Source organism: Rhipicephalus microplus, unplaced genomic scaffold (assembly GCF_043290135.1).
Source record: "Rhipicephalus microplus isolate Deutch F79 unplaced genomic scaffold, USDA_Rmic scaffold_626, whole genome shotgun sequence".
NCBI classification, from domain to species: Eukaryota; Metazoa; Arthropoda; class Arachnida; order Ixodida; family Ixodidae; genus Rhipicephalus; species Rhipicephalus microplus.
This window is the reverse complement of record NW_027465184.1, coordinates 2635-17500: the sequence shown is the minus strand read 5'-3', so window position 1 is coordinate 17500 and position 14866 is coordinate 2635. Positions and strand designations below refer to the sequence as shown.

The following is a 14866-nucleotide window of genomic DNA, read 5'->3' as shown; positions in this document are numbered from 1 at the left end:
GGGGCTCGAGACAAAGCTCGGCCCTAAACCGCGCCAAGTACGGAAGGAACGGCGCGGAGAGGGCTCGAGACAAAGCTCGACCCTAAACCGCGCCAAGTACGGAGGGAACAGCGCGGCTAAGGGCTCGAAACAAACCCTAAACCGCGCCAAGTACGGAGGGAACAGCGCGGCTAAGGGCTCGAAACAAACCCTAAACCGCGCCAAGTACGGAAGGAACGGCGCGGAGAGGGCTCGAGACAAAGCTCGGCCCTAAACCGCGCCAAGTACGGAGGGAACAGCGCGGCTAAGGGCTCGAAACAAACCCTGAACCGCGCCAAGTACGAAAGGAACGGCGCGCAGTAGGGGTTTAAAACAAAGCTGGTCCCAAAATCGCGCCAAGTACGAAAGGAACAGCGCGGTCGAGACTCGGAAGAAAAAGCTTTCAAAGTGTCGTAGCACGATGCACACTGCTGTTCGTGTGGAACAAACGTGACTACCGTGCTGTACGGTGGAGTTCTGTGCGCAAAAGCGGCGCGTGTGTTTCTAAGCACCACAGCGTTGTGTCAAAAAAGAGGTGCCTGAGAGAAACGCATGCGACTGCCGTGCTTTGCGGCATAGCACCGTGCGCAAAAACGGTGCGCATGCAAGAGGTGTCAGAGCTAGCGAACTTGTGCCACGAGCAACAGGTCACTAAAAGCCTATAGATGACGGTGTTGGAGGAAAAGAAAAATATCGAGAAAGCACTGCGGTGTGCCGTGCGTAGGGACGGGCGCGCGTGCCACATGCCGCCGAAATATGGGTGTCGGAGAAAACAGAGTGCCGCGCGTAACGAGGGGCGCGCGTGTTACAGAGAGATATGCCCAAACGCATGAAAGTGTACGCAGGTGTCCTAAGGCAGTTTTTTTTTTTTTTTCCTCATTTTGATGTCGCCCCGGCTGACGCGGTTTTCGTTTTTCCGTGCCGCCCCGGCTGACGCGGTTTTCGTTTTTCCGTGCCGCCCCGGCTGACGCAGTTTTTGCGCCGCCCCGGCTGACGCGGTTTTCGCGCCGCCCCGGCTGACGCGGTTTTCGCGCCGCCCCGGCTGACGCGGTTTTTGCGTCGCCCCGGCTGACGCGGTTCGGACTTTGCACTTTTTGGCTCACCCCGGCTGGCGGCCCACTCACTCGATCGCCAGGTCTGTTTGCCCCGGTGGTTCCACCGCCAGGCTTAAGCGCGAACTTTTTTTGTTTGTTTTCTTTTGATTAAGCGCAAGCTTTTTTCTTTGTTTTCTTTTGATTAAGCGCGGGCTTTTTTCTTTGTTTTTTTTTTTGATTTCGCCCCGGCAGACGCGGTTTTTGCGCCGCCCCGGCTGACGCGGTTTTTGCCGCCCCGGCTGACGCAGTTCGGACTTAGCACTTTTCGGCTGTGCCTGGCTGGCGGCCCACTCACTCGATCGCCATGTCTGTTTGCCACAGTTTTCCCGGTGGTGCCGCACCCGGGCTCGCCCCGGCTGACGCAGTTTTCGCGCCGCCCCGGCTGACGCGGTTTCGTGCCGCCCCGGCAGACGCGGTTTTCGCGCCGCCCCGGCTGACGCGGTTTCGTGCCGCCCCGGCAGACGCAGTTCGGACTTAGCACTTTTCGGCTGTGCCTGGCTGGCGGCCCACTCACTCAATCGCCATGTCTGTTTGCCACAGTTTTCCCGGTGGTGCCGCACCCGGGCTCGCCCCGGCTGACGCAGTTTTCGCGCCGCCCCGGCTGACGCGGTTTCGTGCCGCCCCGGCAGACGCGGTTTTCGCGCCGCCCCGGCTGACGCGGTTTCGTGCCGCCCCGGCAGACGCAGTTCGGACTTAGCACTTTTCGGCTGTGCCTGGCTGGCGGCCCACTCACTCGATCGCCATGTCTGTTTGCCACAGTTTTCCCGGTGGTGCCGCACCCGGGCTCGCCCCGGCAGACGCGTTTTTTTTTTTCTTTCGCCCCGGCTGACGCAGTTTTCGCGCCGCCCCGGCTGACGCGGTTTCGTGCCGCCCCGGCAGACGCGGTTTTTTGCGCCGCCCCGGCTGACGCGGTTTTTGCCGCCCCGGCTGACGCAGTTCGGACTTAGCACTTTTCGGCTGTGCCTGGCTGGCGGCCCACTCACTCGATCGCCATGTCTGTTTGCCACAGTTTTCCCGGTGGTGCCGCACCCGGGCTCGCCCCGGCTGACGCAGTTTTCGCGCCGCCCCGGCTGACGCGGTTTCGTGCCGCCCCGGCAGACGCGGTTTTCGCGCCGCCCCGGCTGACGCAGTTCGGACTTAGCACTTTTTGGGCTGAGCCTGGCTGGCGGCCCACTCACTCGATCGCCATGTCTGTTTGCCACAGTCTTCCCGGTGGTGCCGCACCCGGGCTCGCCCCGGCAGACGCGTTTTTTTTTCTTTCGCCCCGGCAGACGTGGTTCCCCCCCCCCTTTTCGCTCGCCCCGGCTGACGAGGTTTTCGCGCCGCCCCGGCTGACGCAGTTTTCGCGCCGCCCCGGCTGACGCGGTTTTCGCGCCGCCCCGGCTGACGCGGTTTTTGCGTCGCCCCGGCTGACACGGTTCGGACTTTGCACTTTTCGGCTGTGCCTGGCTGGCGGCCCACTCACTCGATCGCCATGTCTGTTTGCCACAGTTTTCCCGGTGGTGCCGCACCCGGGCTCGCCCCGGCTGACGCAGTTTTCGCGCCGCCCCGGCTGACGCGGTTTCGTGCCGCCCCGGCAGACGCGGTTTTCGCGCCGCCCCGGCTGACGCGGTTTCGTGCCGCCCCGGCAGACGCAGTTCGGACTTAGCACTTTTCGGCTGTGCCTGGCTGGCGGCCCACTCACTCAATCGCCATGTCTGTTTGCCACAGTTTTCCCGGTGGTGCCGCACCCGGGCTCGCCCCGGCTGACGCAGTTTTCGCGCCGCCCCGGCTGACGCGGTTTCGTGCCGCCCCGGCAGACGCGGTTTTCGCGCCGCCCCGGCTGACGCGGTTTCGTGCCGCCCCGGCAGACGCAGTTCGGACTTAGCACTTTTCGGCTGTGCCTGGCTGGCGGCCCACTCACTCGATCGCCATGTCTGTTTGCCACAGTTTTCCCGGTGGTGCCGCACCCGGGCTCGCCCCGGCAGACGCGTTTTTTTTTTTCTTTCGCCCCGGCTGACGCAGTTTTCGCGCCGCCCCGGCTGACGCGGTTTCGTGCCGCCCCGGCAGACGCGGTTTTTTGCGCCGCCCCGGCTGACGCGGTTTTTGCCGCCCCGGCTGACGCAGTTCGGACTTAGCACTTTTCGGCTGTGCCTGGCTGGCGGCCCACTCACTCGATCGCCATGTCTGTTTGCCACAGTTTTCCCGGTGGTGCCGCACCCGGGCTCGCCCCGGCTGACGCAGTTTTCGCGCCGCCCCGGCTGACGCGGTTTCGTGCCGCCCCGGCAGACGCGGTTTTCGCGCCGCCCCGGCTGACGCAGTTCGGACTTAGCACTTTTTGGGCTGAGCCTGGCTGGCGGCCCACTCACTCGATCGCCATGTCTGTTTGCCACAGTCTTCCCGGTGGTGCCGCACCCGGGCTCGCCCCGGCAGACGCGTTTTTTTTTCTTTCGCCCCGGCAGACGTGGTTCCCCCCCCCCCTTTTCGCTCGCCCCGGCTGACGAGGTTTTCGCGCCGCCCCGGCTGACGCAGTTTTCGCGCCGCCCCGGCTGACGCGGTTTCGTGCCGCCCCGGCTGACGCGGTTTTCGCGCCGCCCCGGCTGACGCGGTTTTTGCGTCGCCCCGGCTGACACGGTTCGGACTTTGCACTTTTCGGCTGTGCCTGGCTGGCGGCCCACTCACTCGATCGCCATGTCTGTTTGCCACAGTTTTCCCGGTGGTGCCGCACCCGGGCTCGCCCCGGCTGACGCAGTTTTCGCGCCGCCCCGGCTGACGCGGTTTCGTGCCGCCCCGGCAGACGCGGTTTTCGCGCCGCCCCGGCTGACGCGGTTTCGTGCCGCCCCGGCAGACGCAGTTCGGACTTAGCACTTTTCGGCTGTGCCTGGCTGGCGGCCCACTCACTCAATCGCCATGTCTGTTTGCCACAGTTTTCCCGGTGGTGCCGCACCCGGGCTCGCCCCGGCTGACGCAGTTTTCGCGCCGCCCCGGCTGACGCGGTTTCGTGCCGCCCCGGCAGACGCGGTTTTCGCGCCGCCCCGGCTGACGCGGTTTCGTGCCGCCCCGGCAGACGCAGTTCGGACTTAGCACTTTTCGGCTGTGCCTGGCTGGCGGCCCACTCACTCGATCGCCATGTCTGTTTGCCACAGTTTTCCCGGTGGTGCCGCACCCGGGCTCGCCCCGGCAGACGCGTTTTTTTTTTCTTTCGCCCCGGCTGACGCAGTTTTCGCGCCGCCCCGGCTGACGCGGTTTCGTGCCGCCCCGGCAGACGCGGTTTTTTGCGCCGCCCCGGCTGACGCGGTTTTTGCCGCCCCGGCTGACGCAGTTCGGACTTAGCACTTTTCGGCTGTGCCTGGCTGGCGGCCCACTCACTCGATCGCCATGTCTGTTTGCCACAGTTTTCCCGGTGGTGCCGCACCCGGGCTCGCCCCGGCTGACGCAGTTTTCGCGCCGCCCCGGCTGACGCGGTTTCGTGCCGCCCCGGCAGACGCGGTTTTCGCGCCGCCCCGGCTGACGCAGTTCGGACTTAGCACTTTTTGGGCTGAGCCTGGCTGGCGGCCCACTCACTCGATCGCCATGTCTGTTTGCCACAGTCTTCCCGGTGGTGCCGCACCCGGGCTCGCCCCGGCAGACGCGTTTTTTTTTCTTTCGCCCCGGCAGACGTGGTTCCCCCCCCCCCCTTTTCGCTCGCCCCGGCTGACGAGGTTTTCGCGCCGCCCCGGCTGACGCAGTTTTCGCGCCGCCCCGGCTGACGCGGTTTCGTGCCGCCCCGGCTGACGCGGTTTTCGCGCCGCCCCGGCTGACGCGGTTTTTGCGTCGCCCCGGCTGACACGGTTCGGACTTTGCACTTTTCGGCTGTGCCTGGCTGGCGGCCCACTCACTCGATCGCCATGTCTGTTTGCCACAGTTTTCCCGGTGGTGCCGCACCCGGGCTTGCCCCGGCAGACGCGTTTTTTTTTTTCTTTCGCCCCGGCTGACGCAGTTTTCGCCCCGCCCCGGCTGACGCGGTTTCGTGCCGCCCCGGCAGACGCGGTTTTTTGCGCCGCCCCGGCTGACGCGGTTTTTGCCGCCCCGGCTGACGCAGTTCGGACTTTGCACTTTTTGGCTGAGCCTGGCTGGCGGCCCACTCACTCGATCGCCATGTCTGTTTGCCACAGTTTTCCCGGTGGTGCCGCACCCGGGCTCGCCCCGGCAGACGCGTTTTTTTTTTCCTTCGCCCCGGCAGACGTGGTTCCCCCCCCCCCTCCGTCTTTCTTTTTGTTTTTTTTTTTCGCCGCGGCTGAAGTGGATTTTTCGGTGCCTCGACGCCCCGGTAGTCGCGGTTTTTCCGTTTCCGCACGGCCCCGGCTGACGCTGCTCGGTCACAGTCGCCTTTTGTGAGGATTGCAGACTTCTTGAGCGCGGGTGTTTTTTTTTGTTGTTGTTGTTGTTTTATTACGCATTCGCTCCAGCAGACGCTGTTTAGACTTTTTGTTTCCTCTTTTATCCTGCGACGAGGTGACGAGGTTTATTCGGTGCCCCGCCGCCCCGGCTGAAGTGATTTTTCCTGTCCCGTGCCGCCCCGGCTGACGCGGTTGGGACTTCGCGTTTGTTCGGCCGCCACGGGTTTTGGCGCACTCGCTCGGTTGCTTGTTGTTGCCACTTGTTGCGAACCCAGGTTTCTTGAGCGAGCGCGGGCGTTTTTTCTTCCTTTCTTTCTTTGTTCTATGTGTTAGCGAATCGGCCTTTAATATCACACGAGGACTCACAACCAACAATTTTCAGTTTGAAGTGTAAAAAATCTGCAGGTGTTGACGTAACTGACTTGCCCCGTACCCTTGAGTACATCCATGAAGTTCTCGTAGTACTACTAAATCGCATTATTCCAAGTGGAGAAATTCCCATAAACTTGCAAACCTCTACACGAAAATCGGTGCGCGTGATAAAGTTGAAAATTATCGTCCGATATCAAATGTGCCTTCTATAACACAAATTCTAGGAAAAAAAAAAAAAACACTTGTTCGCCGTTTTCTGCGCCGTGACTGGCAGCACTCCGGCGAAGCGAAACGGGGTCGATTCGAGCACGATATCGGCGTCTTTCGACGTGCTCGCCGGCGACCGTCGCACGAGTACGTCGCACGAGCGCGTCTGCCGGGGCGCCGTTTGCGAAGCCGACGCAAAAGTGGGAACCGCCGCTCGGATGATCGCCGCTTTCGGCAGAGTGAGTGTTGGCACTCCGGGGAAGCGAAACAGCGTGAATGCGCCCACGAAATCGGCGTATTTTGAAGTGCCCGCCGGCGACCGTCGCACGAGTACGGTAAACCGCGTCAGCCGGGGCGTAGTTCGGGACGCCGACGAAAAAGTGGGAAGCGCAACTCGGATCTTCGCCGTTTTTGCAGGAGTGAGTGGCGGCCCTCCTGCGAGACCAAGAAGCATCGATTCGTGCACGAATTCGGCGCCTTTCGACGTGATCGCCGGCGACCGTCGCTCGAGTAGGGCAAACCGCGTCTGCCGGGGCGGGCTTCGGGACGCCGATGCGAAAGTGGGAAACGCTGCTCGGATGTTCGCCGTTTTTGGCCGAGTGAGTGCTGGCACTCGGGCGAAGCCAAACGGGGCCGATTACGGCACGATATCGGCGTCTTTCGACGTGCCCGGCGGCGACCGTCGCACGAGTACGGTAAACCGCGTCAGCCCGGGCGGAGTTCGGGACGCCGATGCGAAAGTGGAGAACGCCGCTCGGATCTTCGCCGTTTTTGGAGGAGTGAGTGGCGGCACTCCGGAGAAGCCAAGGAGCGCCAATTAGCGCACGATATCGGCGTCTTTCGACGCGCTCGCCGGCGACCGTCGCACGAGTAGGGCAAACCGCGTCTGCCGGGGCGGGGTTTACGACGCCGACGCAAAAGTGGGAACCGCCGCTCGGATGTTGGCCGTTTTTGGCAGAGTGAGTGCTGGCACACCGGCGACGCGAAAGAGCGCGAAAGCGCCCACGAAAGTGGCGTATTTGGACGTGCTTGACGGCGACCGCTGCAGGAGTACGAAAAACCACGTCAGCCGGGGCGAGCGACCCACGGCGGTCTGGGTGCTTATCGCTGCTATTATAGGGGCACCCCGGCAGACGCAGAAAAAAAAAATTTTTTTTCGACCTTCTTTTTTGCTGGTCGAGCTCGGGTAACCCAGGTCGCAATGGGAGCCGCGCACGAAAGCGGCGTCGCGAGACGCGTTCGCGGTCGCTAGTCGCACGAGCTCGGCAACCGCGTCAGCCGGCGCGGAGTTCGGGATGCCGACGGCTAAGTGGGTACCGCTGCTCGGATGTTCGCCGTTTTTGGCCGAGTGAGTGCTGGCACTCCGGCGAAGCGAAACGGGGCCGATTCGGGCACGATATCGGCGTATTTCGACGTGCTCGCCGGCGACCGTCGCACGAGTACGGCAAAGCGCGTCTGCCGGGGCGAGGTTTGCGATGCCGACGAAAAAGTGGGAAGCGCCGCTCGGATCTTCGCCGTTTTTGCAGGAGTGAGTGGCGGCCCTCCTGCGAGACCAAGAAGCATCGACTCGCGCACGATATCGGTGTCTTTCGACGTGCCCGCCGGCCACCGCCGCACGAGTACGGCAAACCGCGTATGCCGGGGCGGGGTTGGCGACGCCGACGCAAAAGTGGGAACCGCCACTAGGATGTTCGCCGTTTTTGGCAGAGTGAGTGCTGGCACTCCGGCGAAGCGAAAGAGCGCGAATGCGCCCACGAAAGTGGCGTGTTTGGACGTGCTTGACGACGACCACCGCAGGAAAACGAAAAACCACGTCAGCCGGGGCGAGCGACCCATGGCGGTCTGGGTGCTTATCGCTGCTATTATAGGGGCACCCCGGCAGACGCAAAAAAAAAAAAAATTTTTTTTCGACATTCTTTTTTGCTCGTCGACCTCGGGTGACCCAGGTCGCAGTGGGAGCCGCGCACGAAAGCGGCGTCGCGAGACGGCTTCGCGGTCGCTAGTCGCACGAGCTCGGCAACCGCGTCTGCCGGGGCGGAGTTCGGGACGCCGACGGCTAAGTGGGAACCGCCGCTCGGATGTTCGCCGTTTGTGGCCGAGTGAGTGCTGGCACTCCGGCGAAGCCAAACGGGGCCGATTCCGGCACGATATCGGCGTCTTTCTACGTGCTCGCCGGCGACCGTCGCACGAGTACGGCAAAGTGCGTCTGCCGGGGCGGGGTTTGCGACGCGTACGCAATAGTGAGAACCGTCGCTCGGATGTTCGTCGTCTTTCGCCGAGCCAGTGCTGGCACTCCGGCGAAGCCGAACGGAGCCGATTCGGGCACGATATCGGCGTCTTTCCACGTGCTCGCCGGCGACCGTCGCACGAGTACGGTAAACCGCGTCAGCCGGGGGCGGAGTTCGGGACGCCGATGCGAAAGTGGGAAGCGCCGCTCGGATCTTCGCCGTTTTTGGAGGAGTCAGTGGCGGCACTCCGGTGAAGCCAAGGTGCGCCAATTCGCGCACGATATCGGCGTCTTTCGACGTGCCCGCCGGCCACCGTCGCACGAGTACGGCAAACCTCGTCTGCCGGGGCGGGGTTTGCGACGCCGACGCAAAAGTGGGAACCGCCGCTCGGATGTTCGCCGTTTTTGGCAGAGTGAGTGCTGGCACTCCGGCGAAGCGAAAGAGCGTGAATGCGCCCACGAAAGTAGCGTATTTGGACGTGCTTGACGGCGACCGCCGCAGGAGTACGAAAAACCACGTCAGCCGGGGCGAGCGACCCACGGCGGTCTGGGTGCTTATCGCTGCTATTATAGGGGCACCCCGGCAGACGCAGAAAGAAAAAAAAAAATGGGGGACATGGCGTGCGTCACCGTGCGGCTTCGCAGCGTTGCCGAAGTCGCCGAGCCCTTCGACTGAGCCGAACGGCGGACAGGGAACGTTGGTCGGCCGTTCTAACCTGTCGGTGCCACGCCGAGACGTCGTTAAGGAAAACCGCGTCGTGGGCCTCTACGACGCCGTCGAGTCGTTGTACGTTTGGTGTCCAGCGTGTCGGCGGCGAGTAGCGGACACGTCGTTCACGACTTCGGTCTTTCGCAGTCGACGCGAACTTGCGGAGAGTCGTGGTGCCTCACGTTTTCGGCAGAAACCGCGGCGGAATTTTCCCGTGCGTGCGCGCACGACCTCGGTGCTGTGCCGTCAGCGTAGTGTTGCACAAACTCGTGGCCTACCCAAGGTGCGGTACGTTTGCGGCCGTATCCTCGGTGGGAATTTCGTGAGTAGGGTCGCAAATTCTACGACCTCGGCGGGTTTGAGAGCGACGTAGACTTGTGGCACGCTCAACGTGCCACACGTTTCGGGGCACACCCGCGGTGAAATTTTCTCGAGTACGCTCGTATTAGTGCCCAAGGAGGTCTGGGTACTTATCGCTGCTATTATGTGGGGGTTCTCGTGAGCGGCGTACGCGAAAGCGACCGGGTGTCTGATATGCGGCGGGCTTCGGCCTCGTCAAGCGTGTCCTCGGGTCTGCTCCAGGGGAATCCACGGCAGTCGTCTGCAGCCTCATCCGCTTGATGCGTTAGGGGCTGGTTGTCGGACGGTGCCGTTTTACCACGATATCGAGGTGTGTTCCGTGTCGTCCTCGGGCGATTCAGATGCGAAAGCGCCGAAGACGCGGGCGTGACCCGTCGTCTGGCGGCTTTGCAGTCTCGGCTCCGTTGCTAGTTCCGGCCGGTCCACCGACAGTGCAGCGGGCTTGGGCAACCCGCACGGCGCGACCGAGTCGATGCAACGAAAAAGAGCGAGCATGAACGTGCTTCTTGCCGCACGGCTCCCACTCGTCTTTCGGGAAGGTTGTGCCGTAGCGAGCTCGAACGCCGTCATCTCGGAGTGCAAAATAAGCGTGTTGGGGCGCCTGAAGGTGGCCTCCGCCGCACACAGACTGCGTCCGGCCCGCCGAAGGCGAGGACGGACGCGCAGTCGAACGATTACCTGGTTGATCCTGCCAGTAATCATATGCTTGTCTCAAAGATTAAGCCATGCATGTCTAAGTACATGCCGAAATAAGGCGAAACCGCGAATGGCTCATTAAATCAGTTATGGTTCCTTAGATCGTTTCTTCCTACTTGGATAACTGTGGCAATTCTAGAGCTAATACATGCAGTGAGCCTGGAGCCCTTTGGGTAACGGGTGCTTTTATTAGACCAAGATCGATCGGGTTTCGGCCCGTATTGTGTGGTGACTCTGGATAACTTTGTGCTGATCGCATGGCCACGAGCCGGCGACGTTTCTTTCAAGTGTCTGCCTTATCAACTTTCGATGGTAGGTTACTTGCTTACCATGGTTGTTACGGGTAACGGAGAATCAGGGTTCGATTCCGGAGAGGGAGCCTGAGAAACGGCTACCACATCCAAGGAAGGCAGCAGGCGCGCAAATTACCCACTCCCGGCACGGGGAGGTAGTGACGAAAAATAACAATACGGGACTCTTTTGAGGCCCCGTAATTGAAATGAGTACACTCTAAATCCTTTAACGAGGATCAATTGGAGGGCAAGTCTGGTGCCAGCAGCCGCGGTAATTCCAGCTCCAATAGCGTATACTAAAGCTGCTGCGGTTAAAAAGCTCGTAGTTGGATCTCAGTTCCAGACGAGTAGTGCATCTACCCGATGCGACGGCTCGGACTGAACATCATGCCGGTTCTTTCTTGGTGCACTTCATTGTGTGCCTCGAGATGGCCGGTGCTTTTACTTTGAAAAAATTAGAGTGCTCAACGCAGGCGAGTCGCCTGAATAAACTTGCATGGAATAATAGAACAAGACCTCGTTTCTGTTCTGTTGGTTTTTGGAATACGAGGTAATGATTAAGAGGGACGGACGGGGGCATTCGTATTGCGGCGCTAGAGGTGAAATTCTTGGACCGTCGCAAGACGAACTACTGCGAAAGCATTTGCCAAGAATGTTTTCATTGATCAAGAACGAAAGTCAGAGGTTCGAAGGCGATCAGATACCGCCCTAGTTCTGACCATAAACGATGCCAACCAGCGATCCGCCTGAGTTACTCAAATGACTCGGCGGGCAGCTTCCGGGAAACCAAAGTATTTGGGTTCCGGGGGAAGTATGGTTGCAAAGCTGAAACTTAAAGGAATTGACGGAAGGGCACCACCAGGAGTGGAGCCTGCGGCTTAATTTGACTCAACACGGGAAAACTTACCCGGCCCGGACACTGGGAGGATTGACAGATTGAGAGCTCTTTCTTGATTCGGTGGATGGTGGTGCATGGCCGTTCTTAGTTGGTGGAGCGATTTGTCTGGTTAATTCCGATAACGAACGAGACTCTAGCCTATTAAATAGGTGCGGGGTTCCCAGCACCTTACAACCTTCTTAGAGGGACAAGCGGCTCCTAGCCGCACGAAACAGAGCAATAACAGGTCTGTGATGCCCTTAGATGTCCGGGGCCGCACGCGCGCTACACTGAAGGAAGCAGCGTGTCTTTATCCCTGTCTGAAAAGACTGGGTAACCCGTGGAACTTCTTTCGTGATTGGGATAGGGGCTTGCAATTGTTCCCCTTGAACGAGGAATTCCCAGTAAGCGCGAGTCATAAGCTCGCGTTGATTACGTCCCTGCCCTTTGTACACACCGCCCGTCGCTACTACCGATTGAATGATTTAGTGAGGTCTTCGGACCGATGTCCGGCGCGGCCTTTCGGTTGCGCCGGTCTGTTGGAAAGATGACCAAACTTGATCATTTAGAGGAAGTAAAAGTCGTAACAAGGTTTCCGTAGGTGAACCTGCGGAAGGATCATTAACGGATTGTGAAGGGGTGAGCGCCTCAGCTGCGTCTGCGCCCGACACTTTCTGCCGCTGACCCCGTTTGGACGCGGGGTCGGCTTTTCCCCACGGGGCTGCCTGAATGTGGAGCGGCACCCCGTGACAAATTGTTGCGCCCAGCGGACGCCAACACCGCGACCTTGGACGGTCGGCCAGGTGGCGGACGCGGGTACAAACGGCGCAACGCACTCATAGGTCGGCTTTCGACCCGCCACAGCACCGTGGCTCGAAGCGCTCGAAATGCGCGACCCGACCGCTGCGGGACCGCCTAGTACTGTAAACAGGAGCGGCGGAGCGCGAACGGCGAGTCGTGGTTACGTCGGTAGAAGGCGAGGCTGCGCGTTCCCGAAACGCCAGCCGAGTGCCCTCCCCGACCGTTCGAGCGTGCAAGAACGAGACCCGACAATCGCGCGGCGACTGCCAAGTACGAGAGGAACGGCACAAGCGTCGGCGGTCGGTCAAGGAACTGGCGATGTGACGGGTCCGCTGTGCACCAGTGCATACCGTCCCCGCCGTCCGCGGCAAGCGCCTCCGCGTCCTCGGGTGACGGAGGCTGCCGGTCGGTTCTTGCAGGCGAGGGATCTCGCTGGCACCGGTTCGCGTTGACGCGCGGCCGGTCATGGCACGGCGATGCGACGGCCGAGGTGCGCAGTACTCGATGGAGGAACCGCACGCTCCGATGACCGTCCCGCCCTCCGCGGCGTATGCGTACCGACCGTAATGGTTGCAGCAGCGCCGGCCGGCTTTTGAATTCGCCACACGAAACACGGTGCGAGATCGCGGTTAGGGGAGCGTCGACGTTGCCAGGCGTTTTGCTTGCTGCCGAGGGAAAGGCGGCACGGCCACGTCGCGCTCGTCGCGATTAGCGGGTCTGCGCGCTTTGGGAAGGTGCCGCAACGACTTGCCGAAAGAGGAAGCACGGAAGAACGAGGGACTTGGACGTCCCGACAATTGAACGCACTTGCGGCCAGGCCCTTGCTGGCTTCGTTCTTCCGCCTCGAGTAGGCTCGTACGCGGCTCCGGCGCCGAAAGTGGTCCTTGGCACCGACTTCGGTGGACGTGGGAAGTGCCGCGCAAGTACGGCGCGCCTGGCTCCACCTGTTGGCTAAAGTAGGCAGCCGGATCGGCATTTTGGTGTGCGGTGGCAAACCGTGGATGCGAAAAAAGCTTGTGCGATTTCGTGGAACAAAAAGCGGGGGTCCCCCTTTTTATGCGGAGGAGACCGACCCGCCTGCCGTGGTGAACCGCGACGCCACGGTAAAAACGGGAGAGGCTTGTCGATGGGACCGTGCATCCCGCGCTCCACGGAGGCCGGGAGGCGGCCGCCCGAGGAAATGTGTAGCCGTCGAGGCCCGCATCTGCGTGCACTCTTATCCAAATGGGTGTACCGCAGGCATTTTCTGGTTAGGCGGGCCAATGAGAGCGAGCACACAACGATACCTACGGGTCCGGCTTGGAGAACCGGCTTCGACGCCTCCCGAGTATTTATAGAGGGGTGGACCACGAAAGCACTCGCAAGTAGCGAAAGCGAAACGCCGTCCGAAACACACCGTTTGCTCGATTTGCGGCAGCCGAAAAAGGCGCGGCAGAGTTTTGGAGTCCAAGCGTGCGCTGAAAAGCGCCCTTCTTGGCCACTGTTTGGCCGAGTGCCAGAAACGTTTGGTTTTGACTGTACGGAATTGAACAAACACTTTTTCACGACTCTAAGCGGTGGATCACTCGGTTCTCGGGTCGATGAAGAACGCAGCCAGCTGCGAGACTTGGTGTGAATTGCAGGACACACTGAGCACTGATTCTTTGAACGCACATTGCGGCCTTGGGTCTTCCCTTGGCTTCGTCTGTCTGAGGGTCGGATCACATATCAAGAGAGCCTTCGGCGCACAAGGGAACGTGAGCCGTCGACTCGTTTTGACCGCGTCGGCAACACGGACAGCACGCTGAACACCTCACAGCGAGCGCCAACAGCGGCCACTCAAGGGCGAGACGGTGGCGACCGTCGTGCCAGAGCCCAACCGAAACGGGGGCGACCGACTGCATTGAGGATGTGGCACCTCGTTGAGACCGCCGCAGGACTTCGAGTCGGAAGGAAGCCTGCAGGGAAAGTGCGGTCGAGGTTGCGTACTCCTCTCTGCGACCGGGCGCGCAAGAGCTGCGAGAGCCACGGACGCGCAACTTTAACGCACGGTAAACACGAGGAGCGAAAGCCGGCCAGCAAAGCTTCTCCAGCCGTGCGCAAAGTGCGCGAGATCGCAGCCTTGCGTTGCGCTTGTTGCCCTCGAAGTAAGCAGGGTGTCCCGTAGACCGGGCGCTCGAACACGCTGCGGGGCCGTGCCTCCTCCAGGCTTTGCCGCGCGAACAGGGAACGTTCGCGCGCAAAGCGCAGGGAGGTGAGGAGGCTGCGCCCGACGTTTGCGGTTCGCTGCGTACGCGGTTGATGCGGAGAGCACGGCGCGACGACTTGCCGCGAAGCGGAAAAAGTCTCCCGCACGAGTTGGCGAAACGTTGGCGAAGCTTAAGGCGTTCTCGTCGTAGTCCGCCGTCGGTCTAAGTGCTTCGCAGTTCCCGTCCCGTTCAAAAAACTGGGCCACTCCAGTTGGGGCGGGGGCGACGCTACACGAGACGATGCCTCTCGCCAGGCTGCGTGGCTGCCCTTGCGGCGGCGGCGACTGGCCTCGGCGGTGTTTGGGCTTTCGACACGGTCGTTTATCACGCAACTGCTCGGACGACGCACGCGCGCAGCGGAATGCCGCTTGCCAGCCTTGTGAAGATGTGACCCTGTACAGGGTTGCGGGCGCACTTGGTAGGGCGTCGTACTCGGTTCGCGATGGGTTTACGAACGTGTCCCGTCACTTCCACGTCACACCGGTTGTGCGCCGCACGCGTGCAGCGGGGAAGCCGATTGCCAGCCTTGTGAAGAAGTGGCCCTGTACAGGGTTGCGGGCGCACTTGGTAGGGCGAGCGCACGCGGTCGTGCAGGAAGTTGATGGAAGCGAATGTATCCGCTGTCG

The 14866-nt window shown here is 61.4% G+C and overlaps 2 non-coding genes across 2 annotated transcripts; both read left to right on the top strand.

The window, feature by feature from the left end:
• The first annotated feature begins 10020 nt into the window (after window positions 1-10020).
• LOC142795333 (small subunit ribosomal RNA) lies at window positions 10021-11835 on the top strand. Its single transcript, XR_012892951.1, has one exon. It is a non-coding gene; the product is annotated as a small subunit ribosomal RNA (ribosomal RNA).
• A 1722-nt stretch (window positions 11836-13557) lies between these two features.
• LOC142795330 (5.8S ribosomal RNA) lies at window positions 13558-13710 on the top strand. Its single transcript, XR_012892949.1, has one exon. It is a non-coding gene; the product is annotated as a 5.8S ribosomal RNA (ribosomal RNA).
• Window positions 13711-14866: the final 1156 nt, after the last annotated feature.